This window comes from Amblyomma mixtum, chromosome 10, assembly GCF_055824585.1.
Source record: "Amblyomma mixtum isolate Tamu chromosome 10, ASM5582458v1, whole genome shotgun sequence".
NCBI classification, from domain to species: Eukaryota; Metazoa; Arthropoda; class Arachnida; order Ixodida; family Ixodidae; genus Amblyomma; species Amblyomma mixtum.
Window position 1 is genome coordinate 23,608,364 of NC_143021.1, and position 26,555 is coordinate 23,634,918.

The 26,555-nt window shown below is 47.0% G+C and overlaps 2 long non-coding RNA genes across 3 annotated transcripts in view; one reads left to right on the forward strand and one right to left on the reverse strand.

Moving 5' to 3' along the window:
• Positions 1-26,555, reverse strand: part of LOC149325358 (uncharacterized) — a 186,691-nt gene that overhangs the window by 62,561 nt on the left and 97,575 nt on the right. Inside the window, exons 2-3 of one of the 2 annotated variants that reach the window (XR_016286385.1) lie at positions 15,462-15,552; positions 9,820-14,473 (exon numbers count right to left, since the gene is read on the reverse strand). This is a non-coding gene — a long non-coding RNA (uncharacterized LOC149325358). Of the gene's footprint in view, positions 1-9,819; positions 14,474-15,461; positions 15,553-26,555 lie in introns of those variants that run through there. The other variant, XR_016286384.1, reaches the window with a different exon arrangement.
• Positions 17,701-19,364, forward strand: LOC149325359 (uncharacterized). Its single transcript, XR_016286575.1, has 2 exons — positions 17,701-18,010; positions 19,224-19,364. It is a non-coding gene; the product is annotated as an uncharacterized LOC149325359 (long non-coding RNA).

The window sequence follows — 26,555 nt, forward strand, 5'->3', positions numbered from 1 at the left end:
ATCGGTTTGTTTCAGTATCTACAGTTATGTAATGTACAATTTTTAATTGCATTTTTCTAGATTGAGGCACAAAACTTTAGCTATAAACCTCCAATGACTTTTACCGACTTTATTGCAGAATTTTTCTGATGAGCTCATATTTTTTTACTCATATAATTTGTGTCAAAGGCGTAATGTTCGATACTCACACTGACATTCTTCTTATTGAAAAGGACGATCACTTCAAGACACGCCCCCGATCACATGACCAAAGGTGATCAGCCGGATGACATGACCAGAAGTAGCCAGTTCTCCTGACGTTCTTGAAAGCACTCACTATGTCACCCGCATAAAGCCACAACGGCTCTATTGAGCCTGTATTACATTCTTGTTCGGAAGAAAGTGTTCTCACGCAGTTACATGCGCAAGTAGAAATGATAACCTTTATATCTCCTTCAATACTTCCTGAATAGTCGTACCTCAAGTCCCGTGTTTCTTCAGAAAACATCACCGAGACGTAGGCTTTGCACTTAACCAGCATCAGTCCCTGTTTGGTTCCGTGCCGAATGCGTCTTTCATAAACGCTATAAGGAAGTTACGCCGTATGGAAAGCGGAGGCCCCAGCTACCCTCCGCCCGGTATTTCTCCTCGGAGTGCAACCCCATACGCTCACCCGTGTGCTTGTGAGCAGCGCTTCCTTGTGCGGAGCCACATATGGCGCCTTCAAAAGACCGTTGATGACAGTTAGGAGGTAAACTGCTGTGGCTGGTGAGGAAATAGCTATTACCTAATGGTAACAGGAGTAACTGTTTTGTTCCAAACCATGCAGTTCAAGCTGTCATATGCTGATGTTCAATTAGGGTATCCGACATATCTCTTCCTCTGTTTTTTTAGTTTTCTTTGTATAAAATGTAAGCACGCATTTACAGAACAGAAAGGAGGTCGGTAGCCGTGCCGAACCCATCTGATGCGTTACTCAGTGATGTGAATTCCGCAGCAAATTACATTGCAAAATATCTCGCAAGGACTTAGCCATGACTGCCGCGGTGGCTCTGGCCACAGCGAAACTCGGTAGAGGTTCAGGGTTCGATACCTACTTGACAGCCCAGATTTGGAAGACCACAGATGTCTAAAAAATCTCTTATACTCAGTTTTCGGTCTACAATGCTGAATCCTCGGTTGTGCGAATTAATAGCACTCTATTAGGACGTGTCACGTGGCCCTCCCTTTGGTTTCGGCGCTTACGTATCAATAATTTAATACCTCCTCTATTCTTGAATACAGCTCTTGCACAACGACGCCAACACATACAAGGTATCTCCGCAACCGTCATAAGCATCCGTATTACATTTACTGCAAGGCGGAGATTTTTCCCATTGGTCTCATCAACTCTGTCCCGCGCTAGCTCCGGTCACTCTACCCAGCAAATGTCTTTACTTTCTGACCGTCAGTCCGCTCTGGCTACGTTTGCCTTCGGCTGGAATGCCGTTCAATATTACCCCAAGGTACTATCGGATATCTTCACTTCGCATTACACACCCTGCTCACGTACAGTTCCAGCCGTCGTGGTGGCTGAGCGATTATGGTGCTCGACTCCTGACGCGAAAGAGGCGGGTTCAATCCCGGCCGCAGCGGTAGCATTTCGATGGAGGCTAAATGGCAGAGACCCGTGGACTTTGCGATGTCACTGCGTGTTAAAGAAGCCCAGGTGGTCTAAATTATTCCCAGCCCTACACTACGGCCTCCCTCATAACTATAGTAGCTAAACCTACATCTCTTGTGCATTTCCTGCTCCTAATTTTAGACACTATGCCATTTGCAATCGCTAGCGAGGTGCTGAAAATAGGGAAGGAATATGCTACTTAAGGCAGGTACTGACTGCTGATTCGGATCATGAGAGGGAAATAACTAGAAGAATAAGAATGGGGTGGAGCGCATATGGCAGGTTCTCTCAGATCATGGATGACATTTTACCAATGTTCCTCAACAGAAAAGTATACAACAGCTGTATCTTACCGGTACTCACCTATGGAGCAGAAACGGCAAGGCTAGCCATGAGGGTTCAGCTTAAGGACAACGAAGCGAGCTATGGAAAGGAAAATGATAGGTGTAACGCTAAGAGATCGGGAGCATGCGGAATTGGTGGAGGAACAAACGCGGGTTAATGAAATCCTAGTCGAAAATCAAGAGGAAGACATGGGCTTCTGCAGGGCATGTAATGCCGCTGGTCCTTAAGCTTAACGGAGTGGATTCCGAGAGAAGGCAAGCGTAGCCGGGGGCGGCAGAAAGCTAGGTGGGCGGATGAGATTCAGAAGTTTGCGGGTATACGGTGGCCGGTACTGGCAAAGGAAGGGTTAATTGGAGAGACATGGGAGAGGCAGGGGCATTGCCCTACAGTGAGTGTATTCAGGCTGATGATGAAGATAGTTAAATAGCGTTTGTTCTCTCTCGCTCTGTTCCCGGTCTGTTTATGTTAGCCTATCAGTTTTCTGTACACAGCCTGCTTTTTTGTCCGCAGTTTATTCTGAGGCCTTCCCCCATACCAAGGAACCACTTGCCAGAGTCCCGCCGCTCTTACAGAAAATATGGAGCTAAGCGCCTCACCAAGCCAGGGAAACTTCCGGGCGCGGACACGTACTACAGTAATGCAGACAAGGAAGTGACCAGCCAGACACTTTCATTCTGCCCTCTAAGAAGGATTATTTCTATTATGTCTATTTTATTTTTATTTTTGTCTTGCCGATTCTACTTTTTATGTCCGCAGATAAGCGCGTGGCGCCCACTGACGGTGCTTCAGGAATTTTTTTTGCATCCGCCCACTGTAAGTATTGTGTGTGCGGATAGCGTAGAGGAAAAAAGTGCAAAAGCTCCGCGAAAACAGACTAACAGAAAAGGAACATTACCGCCACATCGCGCGATAATAGGCTCATATATATACGACTTAGAAGAACTTAAAATATGCCATTGAGAAGCTTGGCTTTGCGGGTCTTCCACTGCCTCTTGAGAGCGGCTTTTAGTAGGTCTCTCATCCCGTATCTATCCAGTTCATAGAACGATGCTGTCACTTGCATCAGTCTTTACTTTTCTATATTTTCTTCCTGCACAGACGTCCAGCCAGCCGGACTTTGCATTCATTGCCGTGATGTAATCCCTTTAACTCATTTGTTTTGTCTTCTTGACACCGCCGGGCAATAAATATTGGTGCCTGACATTCTCCTCACAGTTGGGAGTCTATTTCCGTTCATCCGGCTCAGCTGACATTTTCTCCCCCTGCTGTAATTTATTCGCTTTTTTGCTTAGATCCAAAGATAAACCATCCACGCACAAAACTCCTTCTGCTTCCGTTCCAGTTCAGCACAGATTTTCGTATCGCGGCATTTCGTATCGCGGCGTATCGTATTGTGCCCAGTGCGTCTAACGGAATTCATGGGAACCCTTCCCGCTAGGCGAGCTGAATCCGTGCTCACCAGTGTATGCCACTCGCCGCCTGGATAGGAGAGGAAGTTTCAGTGAAGCGGCCGCAAAGAGTGATATACGAGAACTGTCATACACGTTCTCCTGCTTGAAATAGGCGACGGTGCCGATGTCGACGCAGTTAGTTCACAGCTGGCAAGAGCGGTTTCGTTTCTGCGCAAAATAGGTGCATGATTTACTGCGCGCCGCATCGGTTGAAATAGATCAAAACTGCCTGATACACAGCCTGGCATTTCGCAGCGCTCATTTGAAAAGTGAAATTTTTGATACAATCCATCGAAGTGCAAACATATTATATTCAGCACTCACTGGCCCCGCGAATATCCTACTGTACAAAATTTTTCACTGCCCAGGACTACAGCAACTGAGCTAAGTGCACGTAGAGGATAGAGACACAACTACGAAAAGTGACAAGTAAATATAATCGTCCACTGTCATCACGCAAGCAGGTGTCATTTAGGGCGCCACTATGCGTAGAAAAATGCATGTTTTGAGTATGGACACTGTCCTTACCTAGACAGAATATTTCTCAGCAGTCCCAAATAGTAGCGTTGCTGTCAGGCTACACTGCTCCGGGACAAAGATCGAAAGAGTTTTTCCAAATGTTAATAATGTCTCCAAAACGTCCCAGAATATGCTGCCGACGAAAAAAGAGTGAGTTCCGCATATTTTGCAGTTGATGCGACTGTCTGCGAATGCATACGCGATTGCATAAAAGACCGCCAAAAAATAAGAAATGAGCAGTAGGAAACTGCCGCTCTGTCCATGTCTCGATAGACCCTTGGGTGTGTCTGGCATGCAGCACCCCCCCCCCCCCCCGCCACATCTCCTGCGCCCGGCACAGTGCCCAGAGGGAGAGATAAGTAACAGACGACCGATATTGTAGTGACAGTCTTTATAGCCCCGCGAATATTAGAAAACACTCCAACAGCTGTTCGCTTCAAATTTTGCCAAGTTGGGGAATATGAACCTTGGTTCATTTTTTTTTCGCGCTCCTGTTCGTTCCATAGCGTTCTCAAGATGCGCGCAGCAACCGCTTCATCTTGCGTGTCGACATTCTAGCTGCATTAGTATAAATGGAGAATCCGCTGCGATGATGTCGCACTGCGTCACAACGCCAGCAGATGGCGTCACTGCAAGTCAGGTGCAGGGCACAACAAACAGGGGATCTAATATTGCACACCGCTAGAGAAGTTGTAAATGAGGCTGGCAGCTCAATTCTAAAAACGCCATTATCGTATACCCTGTGGCGCGCGGTTTGCCCACTGTCGAGATCATTTGTTCTCTTGATAGATTTTCCTTTTGCGTTGGCTGTGTCGCAACGTTAACAAACAGGTCCGTTGCATAAATGTGAACTGACCTTCTTTTGATTAAGGGCGCCTTGCCGCATTTTGTCGGCGCTTGTAACCAATAGCGGTGACTTCGTGATTGAATCTGGCAGCGTTCCGTGATGCTCTCGGGCTTTTTAGAACCTTGTTTTCACCGTGTAGACAGCTGCGTGGACTAACGTTGTTTTCTGTAATGTACATTGGTATATTCCTTCTTCTCTTTAGCATAATTTTTTCAGTCATTTAAAATAAAATTCGCTGCGGCTTAGCTTGGTTAAGCCCGGTAATTGCGAAAGCAATATCCGTACCTACGCCATGGTTCAGCTGGTAGTGTAGCGGGTGGTGGTGCTTGTGGTTAGACTTGTGGCGATGCATCTGTTATACAATCCAATCCAATCTAGTGCAATCCAATCGAATGTAATCTAATCTATTCTAATCCAATCCAATCCACTCCAGTACAATCCAGTCCAGTCAGGCCGCCGTTCATGTGCACCGCCGTCGCACACGGACGGCGCGAGATCGCGAAGCAATCTTAAGCCCCTGGTGGTTGGCACAGCTACTGCTTTCTAGCGACGTGAGTCGAACCTAATCTCTTCAGCGTAACGCCGCAATCGCGCTCCTAGCGGAGAGCGCAGGAGTTAGGCGCCGGTGGTGGCACCGCCGCGGCTTGCGACGGCGCGAGTCGGTCGCCCTTCTCTTCGGCGTGATGTCACACATGACGTCACACATGACGTCACACAGAGGTCAACTAAAGGTCAATGGTGGCACCGCCGCGCCACGGCAAAGGCTGAAAGTGCAAGTAGTAAAGCTTTCGCTTTAATAAAATCTAATGGATGCGTAACCAACACAGTTACGAGCGAATATTCGCCGCCCACGCTAGAGCAAAGGAAAACTCCGAGGCCGGAGGGGACGGGTTTGGCGGGAGCATGTTCCGACCACGAGACGCCAGCCGGCGAAGAGCGGAACGGCGCGCGACACGGCCGCGCGCTTTCCCAGTGCCGAGCAGAAGAGACCCGTCTCTCCCCCGCGCCCGCGCTGGAAACACGCCATCCGTGGCGCTCGTGGCGCTGCGACGCGAGCGCCCTCCCCTGTTAGTTAAAGTAACATTACTAAGGAGGGTGCAATGAAGGGAAGCGAATCACCGCGGACGAGTTGAGGGTGCACTGCGGGGAAGCGAACCACAGGGGATGGGTCGCGTCTCCACAGGGCATACATAAAAAATTTATTCGAATTCAATTGCATAATGATTCTTTTCTTCCCTCATCATTGCCTCCCGCTGCCGCTCTTGTTGGGATCAGTACGTCCAACTGGCCGAGGGTAACGACCGGATAGAATCGTACGGAAATGTATCACGCAGCATCCCTGAATTCGTCATTAAATCCCGCCGCCGCCGCTTGCGAACAAACTGATTCCGCAAGGCACGGTTTCTGCTAGAATGGAAAAAGGCAACCTGCTCTTCTCCCTCTCCACCGCACGTATGACTAAACGCAGAAGAAAGAAGGCAGTGTGTGTAAATATGCATGTTCACCGATTACGTGACTCTACAAAAAATATTCTGCAAGAAATCCCTGTGCAGCTGCAATGAGATTTGCACCGGCTACACGGGCCTTCCATCGGCCGATGAAGGAGTTGATTCTGGCTGATGAAGAAGGTGATGAAGGCGCACGGGAGCACAATTTATTAGTAAAGATCAATGGCATAGATCACCTTGCTGATTATTGTAAAAAACGAGCCGACGCTGAGGCAGCGATCGAATATCGAGCGTTAACACATCTAAAATAGGTCGCCACTTCGAATCGTTGCCACGAGGTAGATTTGAATTTAACTAGGTGTTTTATGCTGCACGAAATGCAAGATCGTATGCCACCACCCCGAACACTCTGCGACAAACGGTTGAGCCGCAATGTTCATGTCAATATTCGTAAAGACGTCGATGGGGTACGTAAGTCCCCGGTTCCAATCAATGCCGTGAGCTTGACTCTAACTTAACTAGTACGTTTAAGCTGGGCAAAACGCTGAATCGTATGAAACTATCCGGGGCACTCTGCGGCAAACGGTTTGCACACAAATTTTACGCGAAGGTCAAGACTTAGCAGCCCGACTAGGACGCCTGCCAGACAGCGATATATATACCGGATCGACATAGCATAGCTTCGTGTTGTGCTGTTCGTGCATCACGCTGGCACCTGCCATTGTCGCGAACTGTACTCTTGTATTTTTTGAGGGACTGTGGTCCCTTATCGTGTAACGGACGGACGGACGGACGGATGGATGGATGGATGGGAGCGCCCCCTTTGAAACGGGGTGGTGGCAATTGCCGCCATGCTCAGCTTTTCTTTCTTTATATTTTTTGTTTACTGTATTGGCAATTCTCTGTAAGATTCGCCATCATCTTTACATACGGTTTCCTACAATTCTAACCTTATGCCACATCTCTGCTTTTCAGCCACCAATCCTCCAATCGCTTTTTGCTAACGTCCACTGCAGATTTATTTGCAGGACCATTGTTATCTTTAAACCCTAGGGCGTCAGGAAGACTGACTGTGCCTGCATCGACATCCGGATGGATACCATCCCATTTGAGTATGAGGTGTTCAATTGTTTCCACATGTCTACCACACAGCGCACATGTGTCATCTTCTTCGTTAAATTTATTTTTGTAGCTGCGCGTTCTAAGACACCCTGACCTAGCTTCAAAAAGTAGGGCACTGCCTCTTGAGTTATCATAGAAAAATTCTTTCCTGATCTGCCTTTTCCAGAATCGATATAGTTCTACACTATGTTTCTTTTCCATTGAATTCATCCAGTTTTTAACTTCCGCGTTTTTAACCTGTCGTCTAATGCTCTTTCTATCCCCGTCCTCATGACCGGCATTCTTACTGGTTAGTTTTCTCGTTCTTTTCTGCCACTGCTTTTTCCGCCACTGTCAGTTGCTATGCACAGCTGCGCCCCCTACCGGCGCTCCGGTGACTAGGGATGGGAGGCGGTTGTGCCGCTACGCGGACTAGAGGCCACAGCTGGCACGATTCCAGCGCACGGACGGACACAGCGAGCATGAGCCATTAAAGGTTATCGCCTTAAAATGTCGTTGCTATGGGCGCCGCACTCTTGTATTCTATCCGCGGAATCAGTATAATTCGGTGGCTCGAAACGCGACCAGTAGAGCTAACGCCCTAAAAATAACAGTCCGTTATGCTACGGAACGATAATATATTTCCGAATGAAGCCAACAGTCAACGAAACCAAGGAGCGAAGGGGAACTTTAGATAGTTTTTAATAAGTGGTGTTCATCGCCAGGAGATTAATGGCGCAATTATTTTGTCACTTACATATAGCTGATTAGAGAGCAGACGAAAAACCGTACCGGAAGCGGAATTAGGAGGTTGGAGGTTCGAATGTGACCGGCGGCATGCGGTTGTTCTTTTTGTTCTGCTTTAAAAGCACTCGTATTAAAGCAATAAAATAATTAAGCCATGAATCTCTAACAGACCAACACTACTAAATAAAATAAATGGACAGAAACATTTCCCGGTTTATTTATTCATTTATTTATTTATTTATACAAGTACCTGCAGCACCTCAAGGGCATTATGGCATGGGGGGACAATCGGGGGACAATAAACATGACAAAAACTTAAAACAGCTAAGCACAGTTGGTGAAACAAGAAAGTAACAAAATACGCAACAACGACAAGTCATCTCAACGGGTTCTCTTTGGTTTCGGTTATACACGAGCATGTGCAAGTTATACACGATGTATGTGCCACTTTATAGATTCATTGCTTCTTTATCCCTTCACTGCTTCTTTATCTCTTTCGTTTCCGTAGAGTGTTGACCTAATTTGAGTAACCGAATTCCTGTTGTTCGATGACGTGTATTTTTATGTTTCCTTTTTTTGTTACCATTTTTTGTTGTACACGTCATTCCTTGTCATTTTCTAATAATACGCAAAACCATTTTTGATAACTATTGTTTGCATTTTGAGATGCTATTTGTTTAAAACATTTATGTTACCTGCTGCCCTACCATGTAGGGGCCGAGGGGCACGTCAAGCCGAAATTTCTGGCTTTTTTCCCTCGGCCCTCACCATGTGTACATGGAAAAATAAATTGAAATTGAAAAATTGAAACCCTGTTGGCTTCTTTCAATCCTATGTCATTACGAGCATTTAATTTTTCTTTGGTTGTCGGCTCAGTACCTTAACCAGAGCCTCGGTTCTGGCAGTCTTCATTCCATAGGTAGCATAAGAGGGTTCTCGCTTCGCATAGCTTCCGCCCGTACCTTTTGATCATGGTCCACGTGACACTAGCGATACTACAAGATGTACTATGTTTGCTGCTATGGACAATGGTGGCGCAGCTGAGCACTATAGAGGCCAGGTTACAAGCAACATAAATACTCATGAAAGCATAAGATCGGACACCCGTCACCGCAACTCAGCACAGTAGACCACCAGACGCGAAATTCGGAGGTCGTGGGCTTGGATACCACCCACGGCATATGGCTGTTTTTTTCCTACTGCTTTCTCATCAATTCTTTCTAAGCGACAAAATTAAACTAATAATTTTCTGTTTATGAAAAGCACGAACGAAATATATATATGTTAAATATATATGTGTGTGTGTGTAAATGATTGGAAATGTCTATATGCATATATATATATATATATATATATATATATATATATATATATATATATATATATATATATATATATATATATATATATATATATATATATATATATATATATATATATATACAGTAAGAGCGTAGACCACCGTTTGAAACACTTGAAACAATTTATTGACGTTTCGACCGTGGAACGGCCTTCGTCAGAATGTCTCACGAAGGCCGTTCCACGGTCGAAACGTCAATAAATTGTTTCAAGTGTTTCAAACGTTGGTCTACGTTCTTACTACTACATACCGTGCCAAGATTTTCCCTTTTTTGCTGCATTATATATATATATATATATATATATATATATATATATATATATATATATATATATATATTTATTTATTTATTTATTTATTTAAAATACCTTACAGGCCCCATAGGGGCATTGTGTAAGGGGGGTTACAGAGTAAGCAGCAAAACATGAAACAGGAACAACTGTAGTAATGAAAGGCCACAAAGGTACACTTAAGGAAATAACATGAGTAAAACTTAACGTAAGGCATTAATACTAGAAAGTAAAAAAAAAAGAAAAAAAAAGAAAAACGCAAAAAACACAAAAAATGACCATATCAGGGAGTACAATTCGTGAAGTGATATTCAGGGAAAAAGACGCAAAAAAGCAATAATATATACAAGGCATACAAGTGAACACACGACGCAGCATAAAATAGCAATTCACAAGAGCGAGGTAGCAATGAAAAAAGAAAATCACAAGAAGTTCAAAGCAGATTGCCAAGTGTAAGAGACAAGATAAAGTGATTTGTAAGTGCTATTGTGAAAAATGCTCGTGTAGGAGATGACGAAATTTTTCTTGATCTGACTCGGAAGCAATGTGATCAGGCAGATTGTTCCACAAGCGAATGGCGGTAGGGAGTGCGGAAAAGTTAAAAGCATGTGTCGTACCGTACATGCGCGCAAAACTTAAGTGGTTATTTAATCGACGAGACGTGTTCGAGGCGGTCTGGGTATGAAGTGTGGATTGTGTGGCATTATAAACATATTTGTGAAACAAGGATAACAGAGCGATATAACGGCGAAGAACTAAAGGCTGTATGGAATGATCGAGTTTCATTTGCGTTACGCTGGAGTGATGGCTATAATTACGTGAAATGAAACGGGCAGCTCGGTTCTGGACTGATTCAAGCATGTCGGTTAAGTATGTAGGATGTGGGGACCAAATGGATGATGCATATTCGAGCTGTGGACGAACAAATGTCTGATAGGCCAATTTTCGGATGTTGGAAGGTGAATTACCCAGATTACGACGTAGGTAACCTAATGTCCTTGAAGCTTTTGCGCAAACGGCTGCAATATGGTCTGTCCAGGAGAGGTTTTCGGTTAGTTGAACACCCAAATATTTATACGATACTGTATGTAACAATTCTTTATTATTGACGTTGTATAAAAAATGTGAGTTATCACGCTTACGACTAAAAGAAATTACCTGACATTTTGACACATTTAAAGCCATTAACCAGGTGTTACACCAACTATGAATTAGGCTAAGGTCATTTTGAAGGGCCAGGTGGTCGTCAGTACTGTTAATTGATCTGTAAATAATGCAGTCATCAGCGAAAATACGTAAGCGAGAAGAAACATTAAGTGGCAAATCATTTATGTAAATTAGGAAGAGTAAAGGGCCCAAAACGCTGCCCTGAGGCACACCAGAAGTAACGTAAGTAGGAGACGAAGCAATATTATTAACTACTGTGAACTGTTGACGATTCGAAAGAAAATTTCGAAGCCATGTTAGGGTGAAGGAGCCAAATCGAAGTGCAGTTAATTTAGCAATAAGGCGACAATGAGCTACACGATCAAAGGCTTTGGAAAAGTCAAGGAAAATGCAATCGGTCTGCTGGTTATTATTCATGTTAAGGTGCAGGTCAGTCGTGAATTCGAGTAACTGTGTCTCACATGATAATCCTTTCCTGAAACCATGTTGATGGCGAAAAAAGAAATTATTGGACTCGAGGTGATTATAAATATGAGAAGCAATTATATGTTCCAGCATCTTGCAGCAAATGCAGGTCAATGAAATTGGACGGTAATTTTCCGGGGAGTGTTTATTCCCAGTTTTAAATATGGGTATGATTTTTGCCATTTTCCAGTCATTAGGCAGCTGTCCCGATGACAAAGACTGCTTGAATATATGGTACAGAATGTTACTGGATATAGAAATGGTATTTTTTAATATCTTGGAACTAATATTGTCAATACCAGATGAAGTAGAAATCTTCAAATTATTAATAAGACATGCAATTCCCTCCACCGAGATTTCAATACTTTCCATGAATGGCCAGTCATAGTCAGCAACATCAGGTACATTGGTATGATCCTCGCGGCTGAAAATCGATGAAAAAAAACGTATTAAACGCAGAGGGGCACTCATTGTCAGGGAGGGGAGTATTTGTATCGCTATGCAAGGCTATCTTGTTAGAGTCACGGTCAGGTGATATAATTCGCCAAAACTTTTTCGGATTCGAATTTAAGAGAGAAGGTAAATCTGTGGAGAAATATTTATTTTTGGCTGCAGCTAAGGCAGAACAGTACGTTTTTAAGCAAAGGCTGTACCTTTCCCACGAAGGAGCATTATTGACGCGTTTAGCGGTATTGTACCGACGTTTCTTTTTATTCCTGAGCTTACGTAGGGCATTAGTAAACCAAGGATTTGTTTTGTCATTTGCTATCGAGATCAACGGGATATATTTGTTAATTAGAGCAGACATTTTATTCTTGAAACATACCCAGTTATCTTCCACCGAGCGATTATAAAAAGAAGGAAGTAGCGTGCGGTTGAAAAATACTTCAAGTTCATTGTTTATTTTAGAGTAGTTTGCTTTGTTATAATCACGTATTATTTTCTTTGAGATCCCTGAAAAGGGTAGTGGAACACTAATTGTAACCTGAAGTAGATCGTGATCACTAAAGCCGTTTAGGTGAACTACGGATTCAACGGTTTCGGGGGTGTTGGTGAGTATAAGGTCTAGAATGTTAGTACCACGGGTTGGTTTGTTAACGACCTGGAACAGGTTAAGATCTAAAGTTAAGTTAAGAAAATCCACAGATGTTCGACAAGATGATGATAGATTACGCCAATTTATGAGCGGAAAGTTAAAATCACCGAATAAGTAAACTGAATGCGCAGGACAGAGCTGGAGGGCCGTGGATATGCTATTGCGTAGTTCTGTAACGAAAGAAGTGCTGTAGTCAGGTGGACGGTAACAGGCACCTACCAGTAGTTTGGTCGTATTTATTATTACTTCAACCCACACAATCTCAAGAGATGAGTTCGAGTCGATAATAAGTGAAGATAATGATTTTTTAACACCAAGAAGAACGCCCCCGCCTCTCTTGCTAGTTCGATCTTTGCGGTAAATATTATAAGAATGGTTATCAGGAAGAATTTCGTCGTCTGTAATGTCAGGATTTAGCCATGTTTCGGTAAGAACAAGAATATTAGATTCGTTATCGTCAAGCAGAGAGCAAACTAATTCGCGCTTGGGCATGATGCTTCGTATGTTTGCGTAAGTTAGTGTCAACAAAGACCCATTGATTGGTAGCTTTGACTGTGGAAGAGCCCGTGAGCAAGTGCTTATGTCTAGCTATCTTTGCGACATGACAACGGTATCAGTGTTTTTGTCGTACGTGTAAGTCTGATTACTTATAAGCAGCCGATCAACTGACAGTTTAAAAGGAATTTTTTGAGGTTTGGCGAAGTCCAGCAGCTTCCTTCTAGCTTGTCGCGTAGCTGGGGAGAAATCTTCACCGATTGAATATTTTGAGCCTTTTAATTTGTGTGCAGATGACAAGATGCGTTGCTTGTCTTTAAAGAAAGTTAGTTTAGCTATTATAGGTCTGTTCTTTCCTTCTTGGTATTTCCCAAGCCTATGTACGCGTTCGAATTGCGAACTTGTTGTTGCAGTTTGCAGTTTTTCAGAGCAGAATTTTATGACTTCCTTTTCAGGGGTAGCCCTGTCCTCTCCAGGGTCATCTTCTATCCCGAAAAACAGCAAATTACTTCGTCTGAGCCTGTTTTCTGCGTCCTCACATCTTGAAGTTATTGTTTGCAGCTGATCTGTGACATCACGTAAAGTTCTGCTTCCTTTTCCGTTCACGCTCGAATTTGCAGCGCTTTCTGAGGGAGTGGCCAACTCAAGCGCCGCAACTTTGGCTTTTAGAATGATGAGTTCATTGTCAGTAGCAGCTTGTTTGTCCTTTGCACTTTTTAATTCTGCCAAGAGCGCCTCCTGTGCGGCCTCTAGTTTCTGTATCGACTCAAGAGCCGAGGCAAACGCATCTGCCTCAGCTTTTGACATGGGACCTGGGTTCGTCTCAACGTCGCCAGAAAGCAAGAGGAGCAACTCAAGCATTGCAGAGTAGAGGGAACACAGGAGTAAATTAGAACGCTTGAAGAGATCAATCCACTCAAGAGGGCACGACACCGCGATCAAACAGCAGTTGTTACTCTTAATGCATGAAGCACACCGTACGTAACTAACCTGCAATAGCAGTAGCTGAATACGCTGCATACTCGATGCGGTGCCGTGCCCGAAGTGGACGCTTGCTGGCTGGCTTTTAAGTCCTCTTTCGGTGGTGTCCGTTGTAGTCCCCAATCGCCGTTGCCAGATGTGCGCTAAAGTCTGGTCTGGATTCGGCGCCGTGATTACCAAGGCAAGCCGAGGTGGTGTCGCGTCATCGGTGCGCAGTCTGCACGTGCCGGGAAGTGCTGAGCAAACGGCCCAAGTGACGGTCACCTGCAATAGCAGTAGCTGAGTACGCTGCATACTCGATGCGGTGCCGTGCCCGAAGTGGACGCTTGCTGGCTGGCTTTTAAGTCCTCTTTCGGTGGTGTCCGTTGTAGTCCCCAATCGCCGTTGCCAGATGTGCGCTAAAGTCTGGTCTGGATTCGGCGCCGTGATTACCAAGGCAAGCCGAGGTGGTGTCGCGTCATCGGTGCGCAGTCTGCACGTGCCGGGAAGTGCTGAGCAAACGGCCCAAGTGACGGTCACCTGCAATAGCAGTAGCTGAGTACGCTGCATACTCGATGCGGTGCCGTGCCCCTATATATATATATATATATATATATATATATATATATATATATATAGATATATATATATATATCCCCGTGTGTTCCCTTCATATAACTTATCCCTGATTACGCCTCCTGCGGCCGCCGAGGCTGAGTGGCTATTCTCGCGGGTTCGATCCAAGCCGCGGCGGTCACATTTCGATGGAGGAGAAAAGCTAGAGGCCCGTGTACTGTGCAATGCCAGTGCACGTCAAAGAACCCAAGGTGGTCGAAATATCTAGAGTCCTTCACTACGGCGTCTTTCATAGCGTCAGTCGCTTTGGGAGGTTAAACCCCTCGACACCGAACTAAACCAACCATTCCCCGGCATGTTCGACGTATTTTTGAGGCGTTCAATAAATATGACGAAGCGAGAAAGAGAGCATTCGTGTTAAAGAAGGCGGGCAACCATGGGTTAGCGCACCGTCATTTTGTATTCGTTGATAAAAAAGTGAACTTTCTGAAATGATATCTGATACGTTACGACGGCATTGCGAAAGGTGGATAACTCCTAGCTCAGGAAATAAATTTGCAATGGAAGAATAGCGCCCCTTCGTCGTTCATCGACTATTTTCGCTCCCAAGGTGAATTAATGCAAGTGTAACTATCTCACGTTAAGATCTTCCGGGCAGTCTTCACAGATCTTCCATTCTCGCTTCAACTAAAGCACCTGCCTGCTTCGTCTAGCTTACGCTAGTGCCAATGCGTGCACTGATCAGTGACCAGGTTCATTTAGGATGGTCGCGTTTATCTCCGCCTCTGAAGCCACTCAAATGCCCATTTTCGGTGTAAATAAATAGAGGCAGTCGCTCAAGGCCGTCAAGCTTCTCACACGCGGCTCGACGAGAATGTTTTCGTTTCCAAGCGACGTCAACACCCAAGCACGGCAATAAAAGAAGATTAAATCCCATAACCATAGTACTTACTTTCATGCCACACTCATCTACGGGAGCGCTGTTTGTTCAGCTTGTCCTTGGTGAGAAAGCCGTCCTGCGGCAATGTATTGGCGCATGTACGCTGGAAAAGAAAAAAAGCACGGAAACGAAAACAGTGAAGAAAGGGAAAGGCGGTGCGGAACTGCTTATTTCGCTTATTTTGTGGTACCAGACTAAACAAGAATCAGGACCAGTCACCCAAGGCGCTCGAGTAGCTTTCTCTCGGCATACGCAATCGCGGATTCGCAGTGACGTTGTGCATAAGAAAATGGTATCAGCACTAGGGCAGCAAAACGACAGCCGTCACCGCGTGCGTGCGTGTCGCATTAGCAAGTCGAAACGGCAGCTTTCGAAGAAGGACCTTCGCCGTAGGGCTTGCTCAGCTGTACGGCAAACACATCGAAACATTATGCGCCGTACACAGAGGAAGAGATAAAGCGTTGCGAAGACTCAATAGCACGCCTGCATGCTCTCAGGCTTTCGTACCACAACAAGTGTCGGGTCATCTGTTTAATGCACAAAGCCTTGCTAAAATATCCGAGGAAGTGTGAGTTCTACTATAAACGGCGGCTTTCTGGTCGAGCATCCACCTCGCATTCGGGAGATGCTGGATTCGATCCCCAGTGCCGCCGGGTCCCCATCGGTTTTCTCATTCGTACAGTATCTCCCCGGCCTAGTGCGGGACTTTTTCTGGGGTGAAATGCTTGCGAAAAGAGCCTCTGACCAAACCGCTACGTTGACGGGTCAGTGATCTCCGCACTGCGCAGCAATCACAGGGTGAGGGAGCCGTTTTTTACATCTCCTGCGCTTGGTCCCTCGCATCCCACTGTGCCATCAAAGGCTCACATGTATTTGCTTACGCAGGGCAATACGTATCTGAGACAGTTTCTTCAATGTTGTCTATAACTGCGAGGCGGCACGTGCTCTTCTTTCGCCCCTAAAACGGGTGGCTACAGTTGTCACGGCATTCTCCTCGAACTTGGGCAGACTAAGAATCTATGGCATACAATCGTGCCTCGTTAATACGACCCCCCGTTAATATCCATGCCTCGAACCTGAATCGAAATTTATTTTTGAGAAAAAGAAATGGCGCAGCAATTGTCTGACATCTCGGTGGACACCCGTACTGCGCCGTAAGGAAAGAGGCAGAGGAGGGAGTGAAAGAAGATATAAAGAGCTGCTGTAGCGGAGGGTTCAGGAATAATTTCCACCACCCGGCGATCTTTAACATGCACTGACGTCGCACAACACTCGGGTGCTTTTGCGTTTCGCCTCCATCGAAACGCGGCCGCCGGGGCTGGGTTCGAACCTGGGAACTCCGGTTTAGTAGCCGAACCCCTAAGCACTGAGCGACCGCAGCGGGTATGACTCGAACCATGAACAATTTTTCTGCATTCCAAACTTTATTTACTGCTCGTTATTATGGAAACTAGCTGTGCGGACAATGGAGAGGGGAAAATACATGTAACCTATTGGGGGTCCTTGTATGTATGTCGCGTTAATATGGACAGTGCCGACACGAAAATCTCAACTGCTCCAGCCAGTTGTTTTAATGTCTGCATTTGGAGTGCAGGACAGCAGAAGAATGCAGTGGAAAATTGCAAAGGACGCACTTACGGCCCTTTTCATTCCAGGTTTCATGCCGGGCCGACACCTCTTATTACTTACCATATTGCATGAAGGGCTGTCAAGAAAGCTTGTTTTGATAGTTTACACTACGTAGAAAGCCTATTCAGCAGATGTCAGCCAACTGAGTTTGGGGTCATGGGAGCTGAACAGTCGCAGTATAAGTTTAATCATGCAGCCATGAGACACTTTCAAGCGTGCCATACATTGATCACTGGGTGTAGAAAGCTGCACCACATTATTTTTATGACGACCAGAATAATGGGCTTCGGGTTCTGAAAGTTGTGTCTTGTTTCAACTTCACTTACCACCACTATGCACAGAAGCAGACAGGAATCATAGCGTTTTTTTTTGTCTGAATATTATTTTCTTCGCAGTTCGTTAATACTAAGGGCTTGCTTTATTGATATTTTATTTTTCGGTCACCAAAGTTTCGATATTAACGAGACACGACTGTGTACGGTTTCCAGCGGCTACGACTGACACGTTTCTTGCATATGTGGGTGGCTAAACCACCGTTTAATCAGGTTTACGGCTAAGGAGGAATCATTTTAGAGCGCAGCTTTTAGACGCCCGTTTCTGCGTTTCGCGGCATCGCCATAGAGAAAGATATTGGTAAAGAGCGGACACTCGGCGAAATCTGGCCCCAGGAAATGACGCGCAATCCTCCTCCTCCACTAGATAATCTTCCAACTCCAGGATGGCGCCACCAGTCTCTAAACGCGCGCGCGCGCGCGGGCGGGTAGCCGGCGCGGCGGCTCAGACCCATCCAAGTGGCAGACAACGGAGCATCGTGGGGGCTGTTTCGTGCGCGTGAAAGCGTGCGGCGTATTTGTTCGTGCGTGCAGACCGCAATTTTTTTCGTCTCTCTTGCCCTTCGACGCAGAACTCCTCCTGTTTATGACGGCGGCAAGGTGAGAAATGTTTATTTGTGGAAGTACGCTGTATTGCATGCAATTTAGGCGGCCGCGCCGGCCGCCGTTGCCTGTCTGCAGTTCGTGAAGCGGCGCGCTCGCTCTGTGGCCAGCCGGCTGTTGTTCACGGCATTCTTGCAGTTTGTGACAACGTCAAGGAAGGAATGTTTTGTTTTTGCAAAAGTACGCTACATTTCAAGCACTTTATGCAAAATTACGCTGCATTTCGAGCACTCTAGTTTAGTACGCCGGCGCAGTTGTGAAGGGCGCGCGCACGCTGTGTCATGCTACGCCGTGGCGGGAGCGGCGGGAGGAATGATGCTGCATGATGCAGCCTCGCCGGTCGGCGCGTAGAAACAAAAAAAAAAACCTGCCCACGGCCTGTGGCCCGACGCGCTGTGCCTAGCGGTTAGTTTTGCTTGGTTTCGCGCTTTCTCGGGACGTCACGTTTTTGTATGGCCCCCGACAATATGTAACTTCTTATGGGTGACATTTGTCGGTGTAAGGTTAAAATGTACTTTTTTGAAAGTGGGCGAACGGCGAAGACGACCGTTCCCGCGCAGCAAGTACGGGACCGTAGTTTTCAAGACTGGTGGAAAAAAAGATGACGCACGAAAAGCTCAAAAACCTTACTCTTGTAGTACGTATGTATGTATGTATGTAGTACGTGTGAAAGAGTCCGTTATCTGCGCTCGTGGAAACGCACATTTCACCCGTGCATTGACAACACAGGAATGCGCTTTTGAAAACCGGCAAAAAAAGGCAACGCGTCGGGCTTTCTAAACTCTAAAGAGCTTGAAAACCAAGAACTGTTGCGCCGATAGTTTAATTTTCTATGCTTCTTAAAACATACGTTGCACCCGTGTATTTCTCAGTGCTCCTAACACATTGTGTACTTCTGGTTCGTAGTCCGTGTTGTGGCCGTCTTTGTACGAAATATTCTCGAACCGCGTACTCTGCTGTCCACCTAGGTTTTAGAAGGTAGACAATAACGTGGGGGAATGTAGAAATGCTTGCAAAAAGCTGATTGGTATCTGCCGTGTAGTACGGTATGTGTATTGTACTTTGCGCAACGACGTTCAGCACGCGAGTTTCGCAAAAACATGTTTACTCCGCTCGTAATTTCGTTCCCTCGCCGCTTTCGCACCTTTTCACTGTTTACAGAGTTACAATATAAGGTGACTGAGAATGACCATACTTGCGAATTTTTCAGGTGATGCCACCCGTCGGCAACACCTGCTGTGTGCCGTGGTGCCGCAACAGGATCAACTTGAGCAGGAGGCCAGGAACCATCTTGCGCATCCCACGGCTTTGTTTATGTTGCACAAAATAAATGTTCTCATTTCACTCAAAACCTGGTGTCTTTTGTGGAGTGCTAATATTTGGCAAAGGCTGTGATGCAGCTGCGTTCATGGCTGGTCAAAAGCACTCGAAATCTATTTAATTATACGCTGCCAACGGCGCAGCGGGGCGCGGCGTATGCTAACATTCAAACCGCGCGCCCCTGAAACCGGAACCGGAAGTCGTCCCAGGCAGCGAGGCGCAGCGCATGCAGCCATTCAAACTGCGCGCGTTGAAACCGAAACCGGATGTTATGAGACTCCGCCCGCTTGGTGCGCTGCAGTCAAATGGGCCGCTGGGCCCTATGGGAGTGTCCGCTCTTTACCAATATCTTTCTCTATGGCATCGCCATCGCCGTCCCCGTTGTGTGTCGCCGTTGTCCGTTGTAGCCAGCAGTGGACACCTTAGTCGCGGTTTAAGCTGAGAAACCAGTGGAGCGGGAGCTTGGAAAGGAGAGGCCAAAATTTTTAAATTGGTTTTTGAGAAAAGTAAATCCCACTGTCTGTCTCACATCTCGGTGGACATCTGCACCAAAGGGAAGGCGCATAACTGCGCTCTTGGAACAGTATACACCTCAATCGTGGTTTAAGCTACGTGGCGGTCGTAGCAGATGTGTGCTACATGCGTTGGCATTGACAACGTTGTGCCAGAAACGCGGCGTTGAAGCCATAGGCCTTCGACCTTCGTTGTGTTCATTGGCATTGGCGTCGGGAACGTTTTACACTCCTTTCATTTTAAGGGAAGGAAGTGCGCATAACTGGCTCTCTGGGTCAGTGGACGCCTGAATCGTGTCTGTGGGGGTGATGAGAGAGAGATGTGGGCTGTATGCGTTAGCGCTGACAACGGTGAGCGAACTCTCGCGATCAACCTCTCTGCCACCTACCAGGGTGGCAGGGTGGTTGGGTATTTTGATGTAGATATTAAGTCAAACAAACAGGAATTTTTTACCACTCATGTGGGAGAACATTCCCGTTCCTCTCGCTCGTAACGCGGCTTCCCACGGCTGTGACAACCTCGCGAAATACTTGCATAGGCCTCGTCTTTGAGAAGCAGGCATTGGCGCAGCAAGTCAAGCATATATACATCTATTTCACCGACCACAAAGCTTCCTTTATGACAATTAAGAACTGCTATTTTTGAGGAAGGAAAATGTGTGAAAAATAACAGGTGGTGTCTAAATGTACATCCATGTCTGGCTCGAATTCTTTGCGTCAATCTATCGAAAAGCTGGAACAGCTGATGCGCTGCGCTCAAATTTCGCATTAGGAAGGAGAGTAATGGTCAGCAATTTTTTTCTCCCCGTAGGCGTTCCCGTCAGCAGTCAGATGACAAAGTAGAAAGACGGCCCTCTTACTGCACCTTTACGGGAGAGCCGGCAGAGGAGAAATGGAGAGGGAGAAAGAGTGGGAGGCGACGGGTGGCCTATAGTAGGATACAAGTCAAGAAGACATGGGTAAATGCCCCTCAAAGGATGCCCTGCAGCCTGTGGCATCGACCAATTGTCATTCCGACGTGGTTGACCCCATTATAGGGAGGCACTTGCCAGTGACCTGTGGTTTCACAGGGAGCTTTATAAGTCAATGCACTAGAGGCTTGGCAGAAAAGGGAAGGAGACGATCCTTTATCCCCGTGCCAAGAGTAGTGGGCTCGTCAGCACTAGCGACTCCGCGCCCTCTTATAACATCCCACCTTCATCCCTAAATACCCCTTACCCGAACAACGAACAACACACTCTCCACGGTAAGGATACAAAGGACTGTCTCCTTCCCTTTCCTGCCTAGTCACTGCTGCATTGCAACCGAGACGTCATGAGAGCCAGTCAGTGGCATTGGCTGGAGGGCCTTTTTTGAGGGGTATTTGCCCTTGCCTTCTTGCTTTTGCAGCCCGATATAGTAGATTGAGTGTCCACCTTGGCTGCGGGAGATGTTTGCTTCCAAACCCACCGCCGTACAAGGACGCGTGCAAGCATCCTTTAGCGCGGCGCCCGCCTTTCTTATGGGTGTGCGCTAGGAAGAGGCTTCGCAAATAACTGCGTTTTTTTGGGAGCGAACTTACTGTAGTGACTAATCATAAGTATCTTGGCGTACTAATAACCCATGACCTCAGGTGGAACGCTCACGTGGACAAAATCACCTCAACAGCTTTGAAACGACTCTTTTTTCTTAGACGACGCCTCACATTAGCCCCTTTTCAAACTAAGCTTTTAGCCTACAATGTTTTGGTTCGATCTGTTCTCGAATATGCTAACGTCGTTTGGTTTCCTTATACTAATCAAGATATAACCAAACTTGAAGCCGTTCAAAGAAAAGCAGTCAGATTTATATTTAACAAATACAAAATTACCGATTCGCCTACTGAATTAATGAAAATTGAAGGAATAAAATCATTGCAGACCCGTGCAAAAGTCGCACGACTAGAACTCATGTTTCAACTAATAAATCGACATCTAAAACTCGACACTACTAAATATATTTCCCTTTCCGAAGCAAGATCAACGCGTCATAAACATTCGCATACATTAAGTAAGTATCATTTCCATATTAACTGCTTTAAAAATTCCTTTTTCCCACTAGCAATTCGAGAATGGAACAGCCTTGATCCATCTATTACTAACTGTTCATCATTGACAAAATTTAATATTGCAGTTGAGAGTATGTCATGTTATTAGTTATTCATTCCTGGTTGCTTGCGTTCTGTTTACTATTATACCCATGGTTATTTGTTTTTTTATGTGTAAGTTTTTTTGTCAAACTATGCAGTGTTACTTAAACTTGTCATGTCTGGCATCCAAGAACTGGGCGGCGTAGACGTAGCATCGAAGGAACGTTTATTCCTGCTACTTGGCAGGAAGCCAACAGGTTACATACTGAGCGCGGTGGGCCCGTGCGAGCGGTCTTTTAAAGCCAGCACGGGCTACCCGATAAGAGATAGCCGGGCAGTGAGCATGCGCAGACAGTACGCGATAACACGAGTGCTTGGTTTCGCGCGCACACAACATCTCCTTCCTCCTAATGAGCCCAAAGTCCTTTTGCTACATTATACAATGCAACTAATGCTATGGCTGATATCTATCAGGAGGTCGCCGGTCCCTCTGTGGATAGCGTCGCTCCCCTGGAGGGTCGTTCGTTGCCGCAGGGGCCGCAGCTGGAAGTGGCTCGTTGGCGCTCTCAGGATCCCCGAAATCTGGAATAAAATCTTCCATGATGCTCTGCTTTGAGCTGTCGATGCTGAGCAGTAGCTGGTCTTGATGACGACGCCAAATGAGCACCCCACGATTCGTCTTAACTCGAACCTTGAATGAAACGGGGCCAGACTGCTGAATGATAGTGCCAGGGACCCATTTCTCAGGACCTCTGTAATTCCTCACGAGGACCTCATCGTTGATGTTGAAAAGTCGCTCACGTGCCTTGCGTCGCACCATATCGGAGAGCTGTTGCTGAGCCACTCTTCCCCCGACAGAAGGCTTGACTGCGTCGAGTCTCGTGCGCAGTCGTCTACCTATGAAAAGGTTTGCTGGAGTTTCTCTTGTAGTCGCATGCGGCGTGTTGCGGTACGTCATCAGGAACGTCTGTAAGGTTGCCTGCAAGGAGTCTTGGGGTCGTCCTTTCCGCAACGCAGATTTCATTGTCTGTACAAATCTCTCCGCAAGGCCATTCGTGCTTGGATGGTACGCTGCACTCACGATATGACGACCACCGAAGCCTTTGACGAAGCTCTTGAATTCTTCGGAAACGAACTGTGGTCCATTGTCGGTCACGATGGTCTCGGGTACGCCAAAACGCGAGAAGAGGTCTTGGAGACACTGAATTGTGTGGTACGCCGTAGTCTTCTGCATGACATAAACTTCCGGCCATTTTGAGTGTGCGTCCACAGCAACAAGGAACATTTTGTCTTTCATGGGTCCAGCAAAGTCCAAGTGAACTCTTTGCCACGGCGAAGTCGGCCATGACCATGGATGAAGCGGAGCCGGTGCTGGTTCGTTCCGTTGCTGTTGACACTCTTCACATTTCTTCACGTGTTGCTCTAGGTCCGCGTCGATACCAGGCCACCAGACGTAGCTCCTCGCGAGTTCTTTGCATCTTACGATACCGGGATGACCCTGATGAAGTTCCTCAAGCAAGAAGGCTCGGTGTTTTGGAGGCACGACTACTCTCATGCCGTACATTAAACACCCTTGATGAACTGTGAGCTCCAAACGCTTGTCGAAGAAAAGTTTCAACTCCTTCTCAGCGACATGCGACGGCCAGCCAGCACTTGTGAAGTTCAGTACCTTGCTTAGTAAAGGATCACGCCTCGTTTCACGAGCGATGTCTTGGCCTGTGACAGGCAGCGTTTCCAAACGAAGCGAATAAAAAGTTTCGCTTTCTTCTGCCGATTGCTTTTCGCTGCTGTCGAGCGGCAAGCGCGATAAACAGTCTGCTTCCGCATTATCGGTAGATTTCTTGAATTCAAGAGCATAGTTGTAGGCTGACAGCGTCAGCGCCCAACGCTGCATGCGGGCAGCTGCCATCGCGGGAATGCCTGTTTTCGGGCCGAAAATTGTTTGCAGTGGTTTATGGTCAGTCACAAGCGTGAAGAACCTTCCGTAGACGTAGAAGTGAAACTTCTTTACGCCGAATACGAGGGCAAGGGCTTCTTTCTCGATCTGACTGTAGTTCTTTTCGGCACTTGACAATGTGCGGGATGCGTAGGCAACCGGTCGAACTGATCCATTGATCATTTTCTGCGAAAGAACTGCGCCTATGCCGTACTGAGATGCGTCGCAGGCAAGTTGAAGCGGTCGCTTCGGATCATAATGGGCAAGAACTGGAGGGGAAGCCATAGCTGCTTTTATCTCCGTGAAAGCAAGCTGGCATGACGCATCCCACGTCCACTCTGTTGTTTGCTTTAGCAGCCTGTACAACGGCTGTGCCAAAGTCGACAGACGCTGAACAAACTTGCCGTAATAATTGACCATCCCAAGGAATGACTGCAGTTGCTGCTTGTCTTTTGGAGCAGGCGCATTTAGCAGTGCCAATACCTTTTCAGGCGATGCGCAAACACCCTCGGCGTTGATGACGTGGCCCAGATAACGGAGCTCTCGTTGAAAGAACGAGCACTTATCGCGCCGGATGCGCACACCGCGTTCCTGCAATCTTGACAAGACGGCTTCCAAGTTATGGAAATGCTCTTGCTTGGTCTTGCCTGTGACCAGGATGTCGTCAAGGTAGCAACTGACTCCTTCCAAACCTTTCAGCATGTTGTCCATAATTCTTTGAAATATGCTTGGGGCGGACGAAATGCCGAAAGCCAGACGGTTCATAGTATACAATCCCTTATGCGTGTTTATCGTCAGTAGTTTCCGGGAGCTTTCCGCCATAACTACCTGCTGGTAGGCCCTACTCAGGTCGATCTTCGAAAATTCCTCTCCTCCTGCAAGCGCTGCTAGAAGGTCATCTATCCGAGGTAGCGGGTACCGGTCTACTTCCAGACAGGGATTGACGGTGGTTTTATAATCGCCACACAGCCGGAGGCTTCCATCCCTCTTCACTACCGGTACCAAGGGCGTTGCGTATTCGCTTGTAGCAACAGGCGTTATGATGCCCAGCTTCTCCATTTTCACAAGTTCCGCTTCTACTGCACCTTGCAGAGCAAAGGGAACGCTTCTTGCCTTTACAAACTTCGGCTGTGACCCTTCGCGAAGGACAAGCTCGGCCTGCTCTTCCGTGATGGTACCTAGCTCATCCTTGAAAAGTTCGGAATGGCTGTCTAGCATGGCTTCCAGCTTTTCTTGCCAGTGCTTTGACATTTCTCGAGAGAGACCAAGGTGATTAAAAAAAACTAGGTTCTTCCAATCCAGACGAATATCTTGCAACCATTCTCTGCCGAGGAGGGCCGGTCCTGTAGTGTCCACGACGTACAGGGGAAGCTCCACGCTCTGGTCGTTGTGGTGCACGACGACTTTCGCCAGACCCTTCGGTTTTACTATAGCCCCAGTATACGTGCGCAGCTTTAACGATGCTGGCTGAAGTCGCTTACGTGGAAACAGCCTCTGGTATTCGCGCCATGATATGACGGATACGGCTGCGCCGGTGTCAAGCTCCATCGTCAGTAGGACACCGTCAACGTTCACGGGTACAGTAAATGGGTCTGCGTTGACTGATTTAAGTGGGACAGACGACTCGTTTCGGACGGACGTGAGCATCTTCACACGTTTCCGGGGCTTTGCCTCCCTAGCTTTCTTTCCTTTCCTGCAGGCGCGTTGAATATGCCCTTTTCGGTTACAATTATAACATGTATCGCCGATATGAGGGCATGCTTCGCTAGAATGATTGGGTGACCCGCAACGGAAGCAGCTTGGCGACATCACAGACTGCTTTTCGCCTCGAACCTTATTCACTTCGTACGCCGGGGATGCGCTGTTATGCGTGAACGCCGCGCTTTTAGTTGCAGTTTCCATGGCAAGAGCTCTATCTACGGCCTTCTGGAAGGTTAGCTTCTTGTCTTCTGTGAATAATACACGCTGAATGTCCTCGCGGAGCAGGCCGCAAACGAAACAGTCCCGGAGCGCTTCATCCAAGAAACTTCCGAATTCGCAACTCTGCACCAGCCTTCGAAGTTCCGCGACAAATTCTGTAATGGACTCACCGCTTCGCTGTGACCGCTTGTAAAATTTAGCACGCTCTGCGATGACGGACGACTGCGGCGCCAGGTGATCGCTCAGGAGTTTCAGAAGACTGTCAAACTCTCGTGACGACGGTGCGTCCGGTGCCGTCAGCGACTTGAGCAGTGCGTAGGTCTTCGGGCCGATGAGACTTAGGAAAGCAGGAACCTTCTTTGCTACTGGAACATCATTGACCAAAAGATAGGCTTTCAACCTTTCCTCGTACGAGCGCCAGTCACTCGTGGTCTCGTCGAAAGGTTCAATGTGGCCGATGCGACTCATGACTCACTTGGAAGTTTCGGCTGCCGTGATGCCAGTTTCAGGAATTTCACCGCAGGGAAATCTTCGTGGCGGGAAGCTTTTACACAGAGGCCAGGTTCTTCACACTGCGAATTCCGTACGGCGGTCGTCCCACCCTCGTCGCCAATATGTCATGTCTGGCATCCAAGAACTGGGCGGCGTAGACGTAGCATCGAAGGAACGTTTATTCCTGCTACTTGGCAGGAAGCCAACAGGTTACATACTGAGCGCGGTGGGCCCGTGCGAGCGGTCTTTTAAAGC